Here is an 18,181-nt window from a genome sequence, read left to right on the forward strand (position 1 = left end):
CCCTCACCATCGGATATAGTTTAAGGGCATATCCAGGACCGTGTAGAGAGTGAGAGGCTCTTTAGTACATGTGGTAATGTGTATGAACCTATGAAGAACAGGCTGTCCTGAGAATGGAGAAACTAATGTTTCTACATTACGACTTAAAAGTGTTCAACTTTAAATACTGAGGAGACTATGAGAACAGAGAGGGTAGGCAGCAAGAATAGAAGATAAAGCAGCAGCAGGATTTCAGCTTATAGTTATTCACTTAAAGAATTATAATTTATACTTCGTAATTAGTTTGTAATTTATTTTTTTTATCTAATTGTTTCATTATATTCATTGAACAAATTGGAAATTGTACTTTGTATTTTGTAATTTTATTTAATAAAGGCAAAAAACAATAATAGTGACCAGACACTTAACTGTTAAATTAAATTAGCAGATTTGTATTAATGTCTCAAAGCTATATGATGAGTAAATTGGCAGCGATAAAATGGTTTAAATTTAATAGGAAAGAGAAAAGTAATTAATTGGCTGATTAATCAGCAAAGTGACCGATTACCGATTAATCGACAAAGTGGCAGATTAGACCGACTATCGATGATCTGCCAGTACACCCCTTATATTTTCTTCTTCTTTACTCATTCTCCCAAAATTAACCCAACCTTGACAGTCGATTTCAATTTTTTTTTCTATGCACATCTTTTCTTTGCCCCCATTTGTGAATTATTCCATGGATTTCTGCCTTGTGGATTACTTTGGACCATCTTCCAATTACGCGATTCCCTTGGATTTTACTTGTGGAAATGGAAACTTAACCAACTTTTTTTGATTTTGACTTTTAGATTTTACCGTTATTGGATATTTTACCTTCCACCAGACTATCCATTCACGTGAAATCACCTTTTTCTTCACCATACTCCCTCTCCTTCGCTATTTGTTACCAAGTAAGATCTTTGACTTACTTGTAGTTTCATCAAATACTTTTGCAAGCAAAATCCGATTCTGCATTTTCCTAAATCCTACCTTCTGATGAGAAGGAAAGTATTTCTTCGAAACTCCGCAGATTAAGGACTATCCACTTATTTTGTGCTTCCTTTTTAAAATTAAATATGTTTTTAACTCTTTTTCAAAGTGTTTTTTAACATGTTTTATTAACTACTTGTTCTTAAGCAGAAGGACATTCCAATTTTTTTGGTATTTTTTAGTTTGAACAAGCTTCCAAAGTCTGCAATGTATTTTATTAAAAATTTTCTGATAGTAGAACAGTTTTTGTTCTAGTCCAATCGAACTAGATGAACTATTTATAGCATTCAATCTGATTGCCTATATCCTCGAGAATAAGATCCTATTAATAAACATGTTTAAAAAAAAACAATAAATGAAGTGCAAAGTTGGTTTTTGTTAAAATACTGCTCAATAGTCCATGAAAATAATTGTTTAAATATTTCAGACCAATGAAGCATGAATGACGGCTACTGCCTTATAGCGAATGTTTTTATCAGATTTATTGCGACCAATTAAACTGTATCTTATATTTTATTTTGATTTTTGGTGACTTTGAAACCTTTGAAGTTGAAGCCTTGATTATCAAATTTTAGAGGCATAAAAAATACTTAGTTTTCATTTTCATACAAATGGCCTGTGCTGATAAACAATTGGAGTCATCAGAAGAAAATGTACACCGTTTCGGTGTTTCCCTCTCAACAGCTGTTTTGCACACTGAAAATAAGGCTCCACTTACTGGATCGGCCTCAAAATCCCTTTCATCACCAAAACAAACCAAATGACTGATATTGTACAACCTACTCTGATTCTAATTTCCTGTCGATGCCAGTCTGTGCTGAAATCACTAGTTGTGAACTGCATTTTGAACTTGTAAGAATTCTTTATTAGTTTTTTAAAATATTTTTTGGGATATAGAAGAAATCCGTGGCTGGAGTAGCAGCTCATGTGTCACAGACCGCTAAGCATTTGCTAGATCCAACCAAAAAACATTGAGATCGGTTCTAATTTTCTTTGCTTTTCTGGATGGCATCCTAAATATGGATGCATCATGTTCAATAAACACGATATGCATTGCACAGAAGGTAATCCACCATACTTTTTGCCAGCATGTTCACGTAAATCTTACTGTAAACATTTAAAATCCATATCAGTCTACATTCACCAATTGCTTTAGCATCTCCCTCTTTTATTAAATGGATACTTTCAGCATTTTACCACTCGTCCTAGTAGTAAAGCTTCCAATTCCAGTGTAACACATTTTGATGTTTTTTATTCTCCTAGAATAACTTTTAGAATCTGTTCCAATTTCAATCATGGTTTATCTGCAGGGTACAACATGGTTGTCTTCGAATCCATATTTGTCATAAACCACCTGCATATTTAATCAAATTTTCTTCAGTCCATTCATCATATTAAATCCTCTCATAATATTCTTCATCATTCAACTGACAATTTTTCCATCTACTCCTTATGGTTTTTAACCATAATAAGCGTTGATCATTCGTAAGAAAAAAACATTTTTTTTTAATTGTATTATCAGAAAGATGTTCCAATTAAAATTTTCATGCCTTTTTATTTTGCACATGTTTTCAAACAGGACACCATCTTTTCTTAATTTCTCTCCTTATATTAGAACATTAATATTGTATTTTGTCCAATTAAAAAAGTGAACCAGTTTCTGCTTTAGGTCGGGTTGTTAATATCTGCAATTGAAAGAAAATCATATTTTAAACATAATTCTGATTGTATTAATCCAATTTATTGATTTACATCAAGAGCAGACTTTTTTCTTCATAAAATATGAAAAACAAAATCAATTTTGTAGTTGAATATTTTTTATATTTTTATATTCAATTAGATGATGCAAGAACAACAACTACTGTCTCCTAACAGACATTTTTTTCTGTTATATAAACAGCAGTCCAATTAATACATTTAATGTGCACAATGTCACAGTTCCACTAAAACTTTCACACAAAAACACTCGCCTATCTACAACAACTATCAATAATTTCCCCCACTCTTTATCTGTGCCTAAACCTAAACATAGATTCCATGAACAAAGCTTCTTAGAATTGCCTGCTGGTGAAACTCCCTTCCATTTGCCTGCTTTTCAGCTGACCATAACATGGTCGTCTTCAAGTCCAAGTTCTTGATGAACCACCCCCTTAAGTAATCCAATTTACCAATTTCCATTCCTAATGATTACTGCAATATTGTCCCATTGACTATTGTATACTCATTAACCCTTATCCTCGAGTGGCCTTGATAACTGGTGACTCCTTTGTAAATAAAAAAATAGTCTAATGTCCCTATTTGTCTTCCCACAAGGACAACATTAGACAGAAGATCGGTTTTTAATGTAAAGAAAGTCCAGCTCCCTAAAAAGGCACTCTAGATTAAAACTAAACTAAAAATTGTTTCAGTCTAAAACAATTTCTTCTTGACTGACCGAGAGACAAAAAAGATTAACAGTATCAGAACATATACTACACTTTGCTCTTATCCAAAAGACCAAGTTATTATTAAGATGATTTGTTATGCTTATTTGGACATCCTAACAGTTTAATCTGAACTTACACTTTATTAGCATTATACAAGGGTGTTTCCAAAAGTAAAACCTCATATTTTTTAACTCAAAAAGTTGAAGAGCTACAAAGATGGAAGTGGTACTATTAAAACGAGTGAAACTTTGTACTCCAGAATTTTTTTTCTATATAGTCATCACTATTCTCAATGCATTTTTACCAGGAATTCAACAACACATTTCTGCTTCTGACACACGTTCATGACAAGGATTGTTTTCTTAGAGTCTCACACTGTCAATGTCTGCAACAGAGAGAAGAAAATTTCAAGTCATCATAACAATGCAATTCGCGACCCTTTCTAATCAATTCAGGCAGAATAAAAAAAAATAGGAGGCACTACTTTTGGAATGCCCCTCATATCTGAATTCATCCAATTTCATCCTTATATTTTCTAATCTGGACTAACAACTTGTTTGAAAAATATATTACAGTATTAGCGAAATAAAATCCAGTTTTTTAATAGATTTAATTGTTGAAATCCAACTTGATAATCAATTTTTAGATTGAGTAGAAATATTTAAAAACATGTTCACTATAGCTAAAAATTCCAATCATTTTTGTTTCAAAAGTTTCGATTAAATCTATTTTCCTTCTCTCTAGTAAAGTAGTTAATCTTATTTTCCCCGTCTTTCCATCCAAATCTGTTTAAATTAATTTTTTCAAAAGTAGTGAGTCGCTACTTATGAAGGCCTGGAAGCCACCTCAGCGATAAGGTTTAATGAGATTTTTAATCGAATTGGTCTACAATACTACGAAAAGGTTGGACACAATAAGTAGGAAATGTAGGATTTAATTGCTTAAGAGGTTGGCTCGACAAATGTTTATTAACCTTGGATGTGAAGATGATCATGTTGTAGCCAGCAGGGAATCAATTCGTGGTATTAAGTTCCACAGAAGCTCTATTTGGAATTTAGATACACAGAGGAAGAAAAGAAAGTTCTTTGTAGTGATGGTAGTTAGATGAGTTCTTGTTGTGAATGTTTTATAAAGCGTAACCACAGATTAGAGCTCAGTCGAGCACTTTCCATGAAAATCAGGATAGAGTAAAATAAAACTAGCAGCATCTCTTTTATGAGAAAGAAAAAAATCATCCATAATCAAACTATAAGGACCAAAACAACGGCAAATTCATTAAAAATGTCAGATTATTATTGACAGCCTATTAATTCCCATGGTTCTTAAATATTTGCCAGGTGACTTTAAGCCCTATGGTAACACAGAAAGAAAAACCCATGACTTTTAGTCAATTCGAAGTCGAACTATGAAGTTACAAAGAAATCGAAAAGATGATAAAGGAAAATAAAGAATCTACAAGTATCATGAAATTCAACAATGCTCACCAAAAACCAACGCAATCAAATTATATCTTTACCTTGAATAAAAATTTTTCAAAGTCAGATATGTACTCTGTAAAGACAAAAGAGTGTTTTGAACAGCATTTATTTTTTTTTTTTTTATTTAAAAAATATTTGATTAAATTTTAAAAATAATATTTCTATATAGAATAGTAAACCATTTACCAAACTGTAAGAAAAATACAACACAATGTTGTATTGATTTGTCTCTTTTGTTTGACGGCAGATCAACCCTTTTCGTGTTATTTAATGTCAAATCCAGTAATTTGAGAAATGGAGGAGAATCTAGATTGAACACTCAGATATCTATGTATCTTATATAGAAATGAAGTGTTAGTGTCAGAAATGAGCCTCTTGATTTCTGAGAACTTAATGAATTAAAATGAAATAAAAAATAGTGTGTTGCTATCAAACAGATTTCAATGTCAGTACAATATACATATTCAGTGCATTTGCACACGATTCTATTTTTCATTCCTCTGCAACACGTTAATTGTACTCTTTATTTAGTATTTATTTCTTAGTGTATTGTTTATGTATATATTGTTTTACAAGCCCAAAGGCCACACGAGGATAGTGTTAATGAATGTAAGATGGTCGTTAATGGTGTAGACTTTAAATTATTAAAGGAGACGGCTACACAAGAACTTGTTTACATTGGACTTGAATGCTACCATATTGTAATCTGCCAGGAAGCAAGCCAGTGGAACAGTATTTCACAGGTGGGAAGTTCTAGGAAAGAAGCTTTGTTCATGGAATCTGCATTTAGATTTAGGAACAGATACAGAGTGGGGGGAAAATTGTTGATAGTGGTTGTAGCTAGTCGAGTGTTTTTTTTTTGTGACACTTGGGCAAGCGGGGGCATAGATTGGAATTCAAACGAGTACTTGCCATAAAAATAACGACAGAAACGAAACAAGCTTGCAACACATATCTTAACCTGCTTTAATGTTCGCTCATAACAAACTGTAAATAAATTAAATGTTATTGCATTCAACTGTTTCTGTTTATTATCTTTTTCACTTTCCTGCACACATGTCCATTTGTTTACAAAACAATTATTTTTTTTTTATCGTCATTTCACCCCAAACAAAGCACAGGGCCACTTAGTTGTGAGGGGCTACTATTTAGAATCAGATTTGCAAGATTACTATTTATGGGCTTGGGCAGTGAGATGTCTTGAACTTCTGCATGTCAGTATAGTCAAGGCAGCAGGGGCCCAGGAGGGAATTCCAAAGTGTAGCAGACCAAGGAAAAAAGCTATTTAGGTAGAAGGCTTTACAGCATCTAGGGATCTCTAGAGTGGGATTTTGCTGTTTGTTGGGTTTTCCAAGAGTATTGCTGTTGAAGGGGTACTAGTGCTCAGAGTTCATCAGAGCATTTGTCATTTAAATACTTGTAAAACAGGTTTAAGAATGCCTCGTTTTGGAAATGGGACAGAGGTTGGAGTTTAGTTGATAGTTCAGGACATATTAGGTTGGTAACTCTTTTTTTAATCCTGTCTACGAACAAGAAACTAGTGGGAGATGCACGAGCCCAAATGTGGCAACAATACTCCATGCATGGGCCAACCATGGCCTTGAACGTTTGGGCCATCGACGATTGAATGACTTCTCTTCATTTGATTGTCAATGCTTCAGGTTCAGATTGATGTGATCACTCCCATCTTTTCTGTAGGTCGACTTCTTGAATGGGCTCCAGTTAATGATTTTTCTTGGTCACCTGTCAACTGCTATGTATTAGATGTGGCCAAACCATCTCAGTTTATTCCAGCATAGGGTCTCATTTGCTGAACTGAGGTCAAGCCTGGATCTCAGCTCATTGAGAGAGGTTCTATCAGTAAACTTTGAGAAGCATATGCATTGTATGATTGCTGTTAGTATGATAATGTCCTCGACTCTAACAGACCAAGTCTCACTAGCATATAGGAGAACGCTTCTGACACAGGTGTTGCAAGCATATATTCTATTATGTAATAAGATGCCTCTGCAAATGAGGATTGGGAAGAGCTCTCTAAATTTCTGCCAGTTGTAGCATCACAACAACGACCAGCTAAGATGTTAAATTTAGAATATCAAATATCCCTTTTTATATTATTATATGACTGAACCTATGTACGGCACAATCACGTTGACACACCGGTTCTTGCCGGATCACAAAAGTTAAGCAACGATGAGCTTAGGCAGTACCAGATGGGTGACCATTTGGGAAGGCTAGGCGCTGTATGTACCACACTGAATCATAGAAATTTCCAGATTGGTATCTAGGGATGCGTTTAATTCACTTTAAAATGCACCCCCAAATAAACTCGCCTGGTGGGGGGGGGTAGGCGACAAGGTGATACTCCATGATGTCTTTCTGAACCTGCATGTTAAGCACATGTTTGCCACAGCAAATCTGCAGTGTGTGCAACACGAAGTTGCACCTCGTGGATCACCTAAAATATTTCTGTAGCTGGGGTTGGCTCAATCCTAATGAGCAAAAATGTATACTCATATCCGAGTTCTGCCAACGACGATGACTGGACCTAATGAGATTTGAAACCAAGACCTTTATACTAAATGTATAGCCTTTTTTGTAGATATCATCCATTTGTTTATTTTGCTTGTGATATATTTCAAAGAAAGCACTGTACCTAAATAAATATCAATCTGAAATAACTCTGCCCTCCGATGGGAAGTGACATATTTTATAAATATCATTATTTGCAGGCACGTTGGTGAGGGAGGATTGTTCCCAATTGGTATTTAGGTAAAATGCTTTCCATTTAAACGTATTGCAGGCAAAATAAGCAAATAAATGACATCTAGACATTCAGTACTAGTGGGGATTGGCTCAGTGTCAGAGCTTCAAGCTCCAGACTCTGGGGTCCTGGTCTTGCCAGGTTCAGCCATGTTGAAGAGTTGTATAACAATGAAACATGTGTCACAAGATAATTATATATTTTTTAAAATACAAGAACTCAAGTTTGCCCAGCTGGAAAAACTTGAGTCCTTGTACCGGAAAAATATCCAGTAAATAAAATGTTGTTTAGTAAATCGTTATTTTTTTGTATTTGCATACACCAAACATGGATATAAATATCACTAAAACATCCGGTGGGTCATAAGCTTCATTTTGGTACCTTACTTGCCTGGGTGGGGTGCTGGTAGGCTGAGATAAATCGCGTCACACACGCGCACACACACACACACATACACAGAGTAAATCGAACTTACTAAGAGAGATAAAACTTCCGGTGAATACCGGAAAAAGATCCACTAAATGAAACGTTGTTTAGTAATTCATTATTTTTTTGCATTTTTTTTTTTTTTTTTGCATTTCCATACACCAAACATGGATATAAATATCACTAAAACATCCACTGGGTCATAAGCTTCATTTCGGTACCTTACTTGCCTGGGTGGGTTGCCTGTAGGCTGAGATAAACTGCGTCACACACACACACACACATTAGGAAAATTTATAATAAGATATATGTCGCTCCTCATCTGGGGGCATCATATTAGTAAGGAAGAGTTGTTCCCACTTGGCATATATTAAGAACATTTTCTTCAGATGTGATGGCCATATTCATGGATATTGTTTTATAAACAAACGTATATGCATGCTGGAAAGTGAAAAAGGATAATAGACTAAAACAATAGCATTTAGGTAGAGTGCTTTTCATTCAAACATATCACAAAATAAACAAATAAATGACCTCTTTCTTAATATTGTATAAATGACTACAAAACCAAAGTCACAAACGAAAGGCATTAAGCGGTCAATAAACCATTGTTGCACACAAAGTTTCTTTAACGGCTTTAATAAAAACGGTATTGTCTTTTATTGATTGCCTCAGCGCATGATTTCAGTTGCATTGAAGTTGAAGTCTCAAACCTTTTAAGAGGTAGAAACAGACAATAGGTGGACAAAATTTATTTTAAGTTTTTATTGAATACTAAATAGTGAATGAACATGCATATATAAATATCTTCTTTTGGGTTTGTCATAAACCATGGTAGCATACATAATGCATAAATACATCAAATAAATTTTATGCATACATAAAATACATGCATCATTTAAATATAAAGAGTACCAGTTTGTTTTGTTTTTACTTTTTTCTTCTAATAATCTATACTATAAATCTCACCTGTCTGTTTAAATGTATGTTTGTATATCTGCCTAAAACTTTTGACAGAGGCGACGGATTTTCATGAGATCGGTATCGTTTTGAAGCACGACCCTTCGGACGACAAATATCAAAAAATTGGCTAGAAACATTAATTTCTTCACCCTTAACTAGACACTTTTCTACAAAGAGGGGTCGCTTTTTTCGCCGATATTTACGAAATGCATCCCCTCTTTTTGATTAACTAGCTTTAATTCAAACCTTCGCCACATTCAGTTTGGTGATGGATGCAATGGCCGGCAAAGACGTCACGTTTTTTTTCCTCCTTCACGGTACGGGTTCAAGCCTGTCTGCCTACTAGCATTTTTTTTTCTTGCTCAACACACACCTCCAAACACCCGGGCAACGTCAGGCACCCAGGTTAGTTTATTATATAAATCTCACCTGTCTGTTTAAATGTATGTATGTATGTTTGTATGTCTGCCTGAAACTTTTCTCAACAGCATCGGAGTGGGTCGATATCAGTACCGTCTAGTCGAATATGTGAAAATTAGAAAAAAACGGTCAATTATTTCCTATAGTAATAAACATTCGCAATGAATCGTTCTTTCATGACAATTTAGCTAAACATGCATGCGCGGAAAAACGTTCTTTCTTGAATTAGTTTAAATAGAAAAAAATGATGTTACTTCACTGATGTAATCGCCATTTTGTTAAGGTTGCATGTTCACGCCAACATATCAGACATTTTTTTTTTCGGTTTTTAAAGTTTTAATATTCAAACAGGGTTATTTATGCCATTTTTTCGTTTATTCATTATTTTCACTTTTTTATTTTTCCATCACATTCACTGTTTTTTTTTTGTTGTTTTTTGTTTTTCCGATTTTTTTAAAGAAGTTTTAACGTTTAAATGGGGTTATTTATGCCATTTTTTTCGTTCACTTATTCTTTATTTTCCATTTTATTATTGTTTTGATTTACCCCCCCCTCTCACCACACATGGGCAACGCCGGGTACCCTCACTAGTAATAAATAAAACATACCGAATCACCACTAACAGCCGCACAAGAAAACATGATCAGAACCAACGATATCAAGCTTAAGTTCGACAAAACACAAGAAAACAGCGAATACAGACTTTGTGGACAAAGCAACGAAACAATAATCCACATAATTAGTGAATGCAGCAAACTTGCCCAAAAAGAATATAAAAATAAGGTGTGAAGGCAGTACTTTGGGAACTATAAAAAAATGCATTTTTGAACAAACAGACAAATGGTACAAACACAAACTGGTAGCAGTATTTGGAGACAGAAATCATAAAATTCTGTGAGAGGTGGGGTAGCGAACAGATAAACCCACCCAAGGAAGAATATTGAATGTTATAATAGTTAACAAGAAGAAAAAAATCCTGCCATAATGTAGATTTTGCCATTCCAGCTGACCACAGGGTGAACATCAATGAAACAGAAAAACAAATCAAATACATGGCACTGGCAAGAGAGCTGAAAGGGGCAAGGAACATAAAAAAAGTCAAATAACATCCAGAATCGTAGGAGCATTAAGAACAATCTTGAAAAACTTTGAAAAAAGAATGGGAGAAATTGGAATCAGGGGAAGGCTGAGAAGATACAACGAATAGCAATAATTAAAATGGCTGGAATATTAAAGAAAGTCTTTAAATGCAGAGACTTAGCTACATAAGCTGCAAACGCTAACCGGCCATCTAGAAAGTGCAATAGAAATAAAACAAAAAGATAGAGGAACATGGAACCAAGAAAACTGAATCTGCAAAATTGTAAGTTAATTAGCCCCATCTTCACTGTCCCTCCCCCAAAACAAAGAAAGTGTTGGTACCACACCAAATAGTCGGAGGGTTGAGGAGAATGGAAAGACCAAGGAAAGAGCACATGACACCAGTGAATGAGTGCAAAGAGGACTGAAACCTTGGAGAGGCTTATTTCCACCCATATTTCAGTGAGAAATCAATGGCAAGTGGCTGTTGCGGTGATGCAAATTCATTTGCATAGGTTACAGACAGAGAAGGAGAGTAATGGAAATCTGAGATTTGTTGTCACCAAGATTCTAGGGAACACCACCGGTTATTGTCAGTGAGTAATCTCTGGTAACGACATGAGAACTTCTAGTGAGTATTACTGCTAATAATAGTTAACAATAAGATTAGTAAAATTAGACAAAGAAATAGGACCGCTGCGAAGAAGGTAGGTTCTCTCTACCGTGCTAGAAAGATACTAACGCCCGAAAGTATCCTATACCTCTATAAGGCCACCATTCGCCCATGTATGAAGTATTGTTGTCATATTTGGGCTGGTGCATCTACCACTAGTCTCTCGCTCCTAGACAAGGTTCAAAAGAGAGTCGCCAATCTGATAGGTCCTGAAACTTCAGCCCCTGTCCCATCGACAAAATGTTGCATCGCTCCGCCTTTTCTACAAGTACTTTAACGGTGAATGGTCTGACGAACTACAAGCACTTGTGCCCCTTAGACATAAATACCCCCAACAAACCCGACAAGCAGCTAAATCCTACCCCTACACAGTAAAGAACCCTAGATGTAAGAGAGCCTTCTACTCCAGTAGTTTCTTCCCCAGGACAGCTAAAGTTTGGAATTCCCTGCCGGGTCCCTGCTTCCCCAACTGTACTGACATGCAGAAGTTCAAGTGCAATGTGAACCGACATCTTGCTGCCCAAATCCTTACACAGTACCCCTGATGCCCATGTCGCTGATAGTAGCCCCTACAACAAAGTGGCAACATGCCTTGCTTGGGGTGAAAATGTAATAAAAAAAACAAAAAAAATATGGGATGATAAAATTTTGATAAAATAAATTTTAAGCGTATATTAATATAAATGCATCATTTAAATATTTTGTGGATTTTTTTGCCTTCTTTTTCTTCTTCATCTTAATCGATGATGATGATAATAATAATAATAAACTACATATCTATAAAAGTGAAAGTGTCTGTCTGTCTGTCTGTGTACATTTTCCTACACAATATAATAATAATAATAATAATAATAATAATAATAATAATAATAATAATTGACACTAACATCAGTAAAAGAATTTTTAAGTTTATAGTTATAACATCTGTGTAGACATAGCTACTTCATCTAGTAACTTAGATCATAAAATAAAATTTTTCAAACATATGTGACAGACCAATGAAAATACTATTTCAAACATACGTGGTAGGCTAATAAAAATATTATTTCATACATATGTGATATACTGGTGAAAATATTTCAAACATGTAACAGACCAATGAAAATACTGTTCCATACTTAAATACTTAAGGGTGACAGACCAACGAAAATATTATTTCAAACATACTCGAAAGACCAACAAAAATACTATTTCAAACAATGTGACAGACCAATGAAAATACTATTTCAAACATTATGTGACACATTAACGAAGATACAATCTCATAATTAAGCATGACAGACCAATAAAAATACTATTTCAAACATACATGTAACAGACAAAAAACGTAACAGATAGCCACAATATTGATAGAAGAAAACGGATCATTCAATGTGCACATTTAACACTTAAGACGCTATTGTAAACTGGAGAGAGAGAGAGAGAGAGAGAGAGAGAGAGAGAGAGACTAATAGACAAATCATCCTATTGAGATGCAGGGACGCACCTAAGAAAATATTTTGGAATATTTCATAGTCTTTTCATTTTTTATTTTTTTTTTAGTTTTGGCAGCAAACAAAATATTGATCTTCCAATCATAACTTTGTTTTAATTTTCACAAGTTGTGTTGCAATAATAAACCAACAATATTTTACCTGGAAACAAGCTAAAATTAATCAACAGGCGTAAAAAAAAATGTATAAATACAATGTTCTCTGAAAAAAATAAATAAATAAATGAAATAATCGCATGCTATTCCATTTTCTGTAATCGTTTTCTTCCATTCATTGATTTTGTCTTTTTTAAATGAGATACACCAATGTCGTCATACTGAGCTGCCAACATGTTGTTGATTTTTGTCTATTTTTATATCATTATTTCATCAGAGAATTTTCTGTTTAGAGTGACTCATCTTTTTATCACTATTTTTTTATAGCCTTCATGTCATTTAGTGTATTTGGTTTAAGCCGAAACTCTATTTTGAAAAATTAAAAAAAAAAAACAACATAATAATAATTAAATAAAGTTATAGACTTTCTTGTTTTCTTTTTAGACCATCTGCAGGCAGAGATCTAAACACCCTCATCTCTCTGGACCTTACATTACGCCTCAAATCACTAAAATTAAGGCAGCAACTGAAATCCAACTTCAAATCTTTGTATAGCTAGAGTTAATGGTGATTCATGTTGTCACGCCCTCACACCACTCTTCCAGAATCAAACCATATTGCTCAGTGTCTCAACAATCTCAATCCACTCTATAATAAAGATCATCCAGATTAATATTTTCCAAAGGTGAAGCAACCAATGAATTTTTAACGACGTTCATACAAGGCTCAATACCGATATAGGGCAAGAGCTACTTTTTATTTGTTTTACATGAGCATTTATATGTCACTACACATTCATAACCATGTTTCAGTCAGCCAGTTACAAGTAACTAGAGACCTTTTCAGGCTATTCTACCAATATTGCTTGAAGAAATCCTTAGTTACTTGTAACTGGCCGACTGAAGCATGCTCATGAATGTGTAGTGACATATAAATTTTTATGTAAAACAAAAAAGTATATATATATATATATATATATATATATATATATATATATATATCCGCCCTGTCATATAAAATTTAACAAGTAACAAAAATACCGCTGGATGGAATCATTTTAAGTCTCTAGAGGAATGAAGAAATTAAATCAGGAATTCGACAAGCCCAGGCTATCTAAAATTAATTTGGAATAAAGGAATCATTCATGCTATTTCTATAACGAGACATTTTCTTTCTTTTTTTCTTTCTTCTTTCTATACCGATTCGTTTTTTCTTTCCTCAAATACTTAGTTTGAGACGTTTTCTTTTCTTTTTAACTTCATAGATTGAGACATAATTTTATATGTAATACTAGCAGACCACCCGGCGTTTCCCAGTCATAAAATATGCATCAACATTGCAGATTTATTCTTTATTATAAACAGGAATACGATATGTATTAAATGTAACGGTAAATGATGTTTAAAAAAAAACAAAAAAACGTAAGGAAACTGAGACATTTGCATGCAAGTATGTTTTTTCTTTACAGTTCACTTCTTATAAGTTAAAAAAAATACTTAAGCTAAGATCGAAACCAAAACCTAAAGATAGTGAGTTAAGTACGATAACCATTAGACCAGCTAGACAGGATATTTAAAAAGTGTTTTCAAACCTGCTTACTCTTAACAGAAGTAATTTATCTTATGAACGATTTGTGCATGTGCATTCGTGAAACAGTTCATTAACAGATGAAAATCCGATGACCCCCTCCACGTACCAATTTTTCCATTTTTAGCCCTTAGCAGCCTTTTTTTCTGAATGAAAACCGATTAAAAAGTTTTCCACGCATCTAAATACCCTATATACCAAATTTCAAGTCTGTAGATAAAAAATTCGTTCAGTATATAGGCTGAGAAGTGTCCTCACACGCATACACGCATATTCTCACTTTTATAGATATACAGACAAGAGGATGTACCAGGATCGCCTGGAATTAAACGTAACGTTAAATTCCTTAAAAAAAAAAAAATTAAAAAATGAAGTAAAAAAAAAAAAATTCTCACTTTATAGATATATAGATGAACACTAAGGAAACCTTTTTCCCCAGTTATTTTTGATGAAGCATGTCATTTCATATAGTATCATATGCCATACATGTTGTGTGTTACTGGTGCTTTAACTTCTGTTGGATCGGTAAAGTTACTTTCTCTAAATAGTGACGTAGACTAGACTCTCTGGTTTGATTGTTTTGTTTTATGGCATATCAACCCTTTTCAGGTTATCTAAGACCAAATCCAGTAATTTTTGCAAAAAAAACAAAAAACAAGGTTTTTATATTTCAAGTACTGTACATCTTCAAATATTTATCCATAAAGTTTGGTTTGGTTGTTTTATTTCATGGCATATCAACCCTTTTCGGGTTATTTAATGCTGAATCCAGTAATTTTGGGGGAAAAAAGGTTTTACGTTTAAAGTTTTTTATATCTTCAAATATTTATTCATGGTGTTTAGTTATTTTGTAGAGAAATTTGATTTCTGTTTTTTTTTTTTTTTTTTTTTTTTTTTTGCAGAACATAATAGAATTTTGCAAGGAGAAATATATAAAGAAAAAAAACAATATCAATGTTTGGTGCATTTTAGGTCAAGAAGACAGTATCTTCAGAATGCCTGATCTGGTAACAGCAGTAGATTTTTTTGTATGAACTCCGGTCATTGTTTAACTGTGAAGCAATTGGATAATTATTTTTAAGAATTCGCGATATTTCTCTTCACAAAAGCAAAATTTGTTAATATGATTAGTCGTATTTACACAAAATAAACTTTGGCATATTCTTATCAGCAGTCTTTGATTTTATTTGGTTGACTTCTGGGAAGCATCAGAAGCGTTTCAAACGAGAATGCTATAATTACATTCTGACATGCAAATCCGTTTATTCAATATGGATGAAAATAGGCCAGAGGTTTACTAAGCAAATTATGAAGATGTTTATCTTACGTGCAGTCTCTTTCAAACAAATGAATGACAATAAAAGAGATGAAAATAAATGTATTTTAACTCTTCCACTATTGTTTTATTAACTGTGCATTTGATTTGTATTTAGAACGCAATCAACTAGAATAATGTTTTACAAGTCATGAGAAAGCTAACATCATAGATGCAACTGTTGGAAAATCTGATCGGAATAGAAAATGGCAGCAACGAAATGAAAAGGAACAGAATGCTTGGACATTTTTTTTCATTTTCTTCGTTTGAAGATTGTACCTATTTACAATGCCTCCCCACGGGACAGAGTTAGACACCAGGGTCATTTTTTAACGTGGAGAAAAGGTACAAAAATAAAAATTGTCTCAGTCGTGAAGGATTTCTCCTCTACTGAAAGAGAACGAGAAATGGAAGTGCCGCATCTGAAGAACAGATACTACACTTTGATCTTGGCCAAAGTAACACTGAGTATGGGGCAGCCAAACCAGCTTCCAAACCAGCTGCCAACATTGCCCTGCTTTTTATTGAAACCAACCGAGAGCTCTTTTTTGTATCCTCGTTATTCCCTTAAGCGCAATTGTCTGGATCTCTTTTGCACTTAGTTCACCAGGAATATTAGTTAGGTAGGACTTCAGGTTCTTCTTCATAGGCCTTGTGGCACCTATAATAACTGGTATGATTGATATCTCCATAAGATTCCATTATCTTTTCATATCATACATGAGACCTTGATATTTGGTCTGTTTCTCCCTTTCAGCTCTGTTCAGACCTCCATCATTAGGAACACTCACTTCAACCAAGATTGCAACTCTCTCTGACTTATTCCATATAACGATGTCAGGTTTCACAGCAGCATTTTCAAGGTAGGTAGCTGTAGGTATTACATGGTCGTAATGCATGGTATATAAGTCATTTCCAACTGCTCTTTAAGGTTGATTGATGAAGTGGTTAATGACACAGATCGAAAACCTAGGTGTGCAAAGTTCGAATCCAGTTTGTTCCACAGAAACACGTTCATTAAATCTGCACCTGACCTTGTGTCTACTTCCTAGAGAGGAGCTAATTTTTTTTTTTTCTTTTTTACAAAGAGATCATCACATATCAAGGCCCAGAGACCAGTTGTGAATAAGGATTAATGTGTATTGTAGTCATTGGGACAGTTGTGTAATAATCGTTTGTAGAAGCAATTTGGTATTATTAGATCATTTATGAGGACGGCTCAACAAGAACTTGTTTACATTGGACTTGAAGATAATGATATAGTAGTCAGCTGAAAAGCAGACAAACAGAACAGAGTTCTACAAGTGGGTAGTTCTAGGGAAGAAGCTCCATTCATGGAATCCGTGTTTAGGTTTAGGCAACGATAGGAAGTGGGAAATATTATTAATAGTGATTTTGGCTAGAGTATTTTTTGAGAAGGATTGACAAGGGGGGGATCATTGAAGCTCAGACGAGTACTTGCCATGAAAATAGCGATAGAGCAGGGACAGGCTTGCAACGTCTCTTCTGTGGGAAAGAGGCAGAGAAAAGAAAAGGGCATCACCTACTAGATTACAAAGTCTGTTTTGAACTCTGTCAAGGCAGAATAGGGTGGCAACAGGATTCAATCCTAGGACGTACTTGGCTCTTATACAGGTAGTAAATTGCTTCAGCAGTGAGATATTTTCTGGAGCGGTAGAATGATCCAACCATTTTTCCAGCGACTTTGGCTACGGATTAGATGTATGTACTCCATTTCAGATCAGGAGTGATGGTAACGCTTTGATTAGAAGATTCATATAAGCATATAATGGTCCAGTCAATTATAAGCGGACAACACAAACTCCAAATCTAGTTTGTGAGCAGCAAAACTTTTCCGAGCACATATCAGGAGAATTCATCTTAAGATTCAGAGTTAGGATTACGAGGTGCCTTCAATAAGATTACAAACTTTTTTGTGCAAACATTTAAAATTGTTGTAGACTCTTGAAAATTCACTATGTTATTGCTATACATCTTATGAGATGACTGACCAATTTTTATGATTTCAGGTTCAAATGAACAGCGACAGCAGGAATTGGAATACACTCTACTAAAGCCTGATTGTCACAGCTGGTGAATTTCAAACATGCAATCTAGACATGGGGACACTTTAGAAGAATGATATGCAATAAAATGTTTTAAACTTGGAAAAAAATGCCACAGAAATGTATGGAATGCTTCAGACTGCTTTTGGATTAATCTTGCATGAATTGAGCATCAGTTTTTAAGTGGCATAAGAGATTCAAGGAAGGCAAGGAGTCTGTGAGGGATGATGAGAGGTGTGGGAGGAGTAAGGAAGTCAAAACACTAGAGTTGATTGGTGAAATAAAGAATTTGGTGGATAAGGACCGTTATGTGTCTTTGTTGGCATCCTACTGTCTCGATACATGATGGAGAATTGCACCTGAATGTTATGTTGAGTGATACCA

General features: G+C 34.4%; 1 protein-coding gene across 4 annotated transcripts in view; it reads right to left on the reverse strand.

Annotated features, from left to right (window-relative positions):
• The window catches only part of LOC145279663 (gamma-1-syntrophin-like), a 686,561-nt gene that overhangs the window by 400,104 nt on the left and 268,276 nt on the right, over positions 1–18,181 (reverse strand). The window lies entirely within an intron of this gene.

This window comes from Euprymna scolopes, chromosome 7 (genome assembly GCF_053919585.1).
Source record: "Euprymna scolopes isolate OS-2025 chromosome 7, ASM5391958v1, whole genome shotgun sequence".
Lineage (NCBI taxonomy): Eukaryota > Metazoa > Mollusca > Cephalopoda > Sepiida > Sepiolidae > Euprymna > Euprymna scolopes.